Source organism: Salvelinus alpinus, chromosome 2 (genome assembly GCF_045679555.1).
Source record: "Salvelinus alpinus chromosome 2, SLU_Salpinus.1, whole genome shotgun sequence".
NCBI lineage: Eukaryota > Metazoa > Chordata > Actinopteri > Salmoniformes > Salmonidae > Salvelinus > Salvelinus alpinus.
In genome coordinates this window covers 70,845,367-70,850,099 of record NC_092087.1, presented here as the reverse complement: position 1 = coordinate 70,850,099, position 4,733 = coordinate 70,845,367, and positions in this window count along the sequence as shown.

Here is a 4,733-nt window from a genome sequence, read left to right as displayed (position 1 = left end):
GGGTTCCACCCCCAGTCCAATGGCCAGTCAGAGCGAGCCAACCAGGACCTCGAGACTACCCTGCGTTGCCTGGTCTCCGCCAACCCCACCACCGAAAAGACATCCATTTTCACAATGTGGTATAGCTTCGAAGTAAGCTATAACAACATATTTTACAGCAGAGCCCTGTGGAGCATTGCAGGAGGACTTAGATAGGTTTTAAATGAGCCATTTGGAAGTTGGGGATAATTAGGTGGCCATGGTAATATGGTAGGCCAGTTTAGGAATTTGGCCCAGACAGACATTATTACCCCTACTCTTAAAAAGTGTGTTTATGAAGTATTGTAAATGTATGTATGTCCCAAACCGTCTTCAACAGTATAATAATGGTTTACTGGTTTACAATGGCATGTCAGGTATGTGGAAGAAAAAACGTGACCAGTTACTAAGAGATAATGCTAAAGAGTTGAACTGCAGTTAATCCTTTGAACTGGTTTGGATTAATACCATAATAACCTACAAATCAGGGCTCTAGTCTCAGAGGTTGCATAAGGATATCATGCTCCGACAAAACCCTCTAGGCGTTAACACAGTACTGTGTGCTACAGTGTGTTTCAAATGATACCTGCAGGTCCCACTGTTGGTTTAATAAAGCTTAAATGCCTAAAGGAATATGTAAAAACAAAACATATGTCAGTTGTCAGAATTGCTTGTGCTCTTTTGCTGCAGAAAACATGTGGAGCAATGAATTTAATGTAAGAGGGGCAACGGGTTAAGGAGTATGAACTAAAGGTCTTCAGTAGCACTGTCATGGTCAAGATCAACACTCGATCAGGTTTTTACTTGTTTGTCCCTGCAAATGTCGTGCGACGAAACTGCTTCCTCGGCTTGTGGGAGCAACGCAACGCAGTGTCCTGACTGGAACAGGCTAGGCCGCATTCCCGGTGCGCATTCACTCACATTTTGTGATCGGTTGTCCCATGCACACACACAGAAGAGCTTGCTGCCTGTATTGTTTTCATCCTGTTAACGACGCCACTATCAATCGCCCTCATCGTAGACAGCAAACCATCAACACCCTCTATACCAGGGGGATAGGCTGCGGGCCAGCGCTGCGTGGGCGGGTGTGTGTGATGGTAAGAGCCCTAACAGCCACCTGCTCTAGTTTTCCCTTTGACATGCTTGTTAGGTCTCACCTGGTTTCACATTTTGGTCTGGTGGATGTGTGGGTCTAACCTTTCTCACCTCTCTCTTCTCCCTGTCCGAATAGACTGTCCTAGGACACTCTCTAGTAGTATGCACTTGTTATGGACCAAAGCCAAAACCACAGCACTGGCAAGCTCTGAGGGAAACACTTCAATTTGAACCAAAAAATGTGATCATATTACTCCAGTGCTAGCCTCCCTACACTGGCTTCCTGTTAAGGCACGGGCTGATTTCAAGGTTTTACTGCTAACCTACAAAGCATTACATGGGCTTGCTCCGACCTATCTTTCCGATTTGGTCCTGCTGTACATACCTACACGTATGCTACGGTCACAAGATGCAGGCCTCCTTGTTGTCCCTAGAATTTCTAAGCAAACAGCTGGAGGAAGGGCTTTCTCCTATAGAGCTCCATTTTTATGGAATGGTCTGCCTGCCCATGTGAGAGACGCATACTCGGTCTCAACCTTTAAGTCCTTACTGAAGACTCATCTCTTCAGTAGGTCATATGATTGAGTGTAGTCTGGCCCAGGAGTGTGAAGGTGAACGGAAAGGCTCTGGAGCAACGAACCGCCCTTGCTGTCTCTGCCTGGCCGGTTCCCCTCTCTCCACTGGGATTCTCTGCCTCTAACCCTATTACAGGGGCTGAGTCACTGGCTTACTGGTGCTCTTCCATGCCGTCCCTAAGAGGGGTGCTTCACTTGAGTGGGTTGAGTCACTGACGTGGTCTTCCTGTCTGGGTTGGCGCCCCCCTTGGGTTGTGCCGTGGCGGAGATCTTTGTGGGCTATACTCGGCCTTGTCTCAGGATGGTAAGTTGGTGGTTGAAGATATCCCTCTAGTGGTGTGGGGGCTGTGCTTTGGCAAAGTGGGTGGGGTTATATCCTGCCTGTTTGGCCCTGTCCGGGGGTATCATCGGATGGGGTCACAGTGTCTCCTGACCCCTCCTGTCTCAGCCTCCAGTATTTATGCTGCAGTAGTTTATGTGTCGGGGGGCTAGGGTCAGTCTGTTATATCTGGAGTATTTCTCCTGTCTTATCCAGTGTCCTGCGTGAATTTAAGTATGCTCGCTCTAATTCTCTCTTTCTCTCTTCCTTTCTTTCTCTCTCTCGGAGGACCCGAGCCCTAGGACCATGCCTCAGGACTACCTGGTATGATCAAATCAAGTTTATTTTATATAGCCCTTCGTACATCAGCTAATATCTCGAAGTGCTGTACAGAAACCCAGCCTAAAACCCCAAACAGCAAGCAATGCAGGTGTAGAAGCACGGTGACTCCTTGCTGTCCCCAGTCCACCTGGCCGTACTGCTGCTCCAGTTTCAACTGTTCTGCCTGCGGCTATGGAACCCTGACCTGTTCACCGGACGTGCTACCTGTCCCAGACCTGCTGTTTTCAACTCTCTAGAGACAGCAGGAGCGGTAGAGATACTCGCAATGATCGGCTATGAAAAGCCAACTGACATTTACTCCTGAGGTGCTGACTTGTTGCACCCTCGACAACTACTATGATTATTATTATTTGACCATGCTGGTCATTTATGAACATTTGAACATCTTGGCCATGTTCTGTTATAATCTCCACCCGGCACAGCCAGAAGAGGACTGGCCACCCCTCATAGTCTGGTTGCTCTCTAGGTTTCTTCCTAGGTTTTGGCCTTTCTAGGGAGTTTTTCCTAGCCACCGTGCTTCTACACCTGCATTGCTTGCTGTTTGGGGTTTTAGGCTGGGTTTCTGTACAGCACTTTGATATATCAGCTGATGTAAGAAGGGCTATATAAATAACTGTGATTTGATTTGATTCAATGAGAGAACATTATTTTTGCCCATGAAGTGTTTCCATGGTGATATTGTACTATAGACTCTAGACAGATGGAGTGTTTGTAGCGGGTTTATGTGTGACCTTATATTAATGATCCCTAGATCCTGTCTGTGAATGGTACAATGCAGGCGTGGCTGTTTACACAGAAAGGAAGAGAAACCCTTTATTAATCCAACAAGTAAATCCCACAGTCATCTGCTGCCTTTATCACAGAATGAGGTAGATTGGGAGTGCAAACGACTGGAAAGGACTTGAAAGTGCCTACTCCAAGAGACAAAGAGAGAGAGAGACGAATAGAGATGACTGTGTTACCTTGATTCACATTCCAAACACCCTGTCAGAGTGGCTTAAACTGGATGTTTTATGTGCTTTTTCCGTCAGACGTTCACCGGCTCCTTTAGATGCCGCACCCATACCTTAACTACCGTAACCATACGTCTTATCTTATTACCTCACCTGACTTAAAGCTTGTATTGTTATGACGTATGTGCTGGTGCCAAAATGTCTAAGATCTTGGTTAGATTAATTGATCATGGAAATAACACCCTCACATTACTTACTGAGGTAAGTCATAAAAAAAAGTCAGTGAAAGACTGAAAGAAAGCTTGATGGTTGCCATGACGAATCAACACACATTTGGTATCTCCTATACAAGTAGGACATTGTTGTCAACTTCAAGAGGATGAAAAAGTCGTGACCTGCGAGAATGTCTGGTAAATGATCTCACTTGCCCCCTCAGACAGACAAACACACAGACACAGACACACACACACACAGACACACACACACACACACACACACACACACACACACACACACACACACACACACACACACACACACACACACACACACACACACACACACACACACACACACACACACACACACACACATACACAAAACAGGCCAATGAGAGTGTAGTGGTAGTCAAGGGAGGAATTGAGCAACCCATGTGACACAGCACAAAGTTCAGTGTTTATTACAGGCTGTTGATCTGATGAGTCAGTGGATAGACATTCGTTTCTCAATATTAATTATTGGTAGATACTAGATATGTTGTTTACACACACACACACGTGCAAACAAACGCGCACATACGCAAACGCACACAAACACAGACACACTCACACAAATAGAGAGTGTTGTCGCAGTGTGTGCCTGAACTTTCCCTCCACACAGGGCTCAGTAATCCTGGATCAGAGAACACAAAGGGCCTCAGAGCGCTGGTGATGTATAAGCAACAGTGTATCCAGCAAGTGAGCGCTTTGCTGTACCCCAGCACTCACCCCTACAGCACTGCTGCAGGCTGTGTTCGGGGCAGCAAGAACAGGGACAGTACCACTGGCCCTGTCATGGCTGACCCTATGACAGCTGGCACATAGTTGGCGCGAGAGCGATAGCGAGACTTGCCCTAACCCTACCATTCCTATCTGATCTGTCACAGACAGGGGACCGTCTCTGACCTGGGACCCAGTGGGAAAGTGAAAGTTGTTGAAGCAGTGGAGAAGAATGTGGTCCAGCTCCGTCTGGGAGGGGAGGATCAGGAGCAGCTTGCTGCAGTGACCAGGGGCTACTGAGACTGGTGCTTCTCTTACAACTGCCAACACACGGTGCTGCCTAGCCTAGCCTAGAGAGAGAGAGAGAGAGAGAGAGAGAGAGAGAGAGAGAGAGAGAGAGAGAGAGAGAGAGAGAGAAAGAGAGACCACATTGCCTCACGGGTGAGTATTGCTG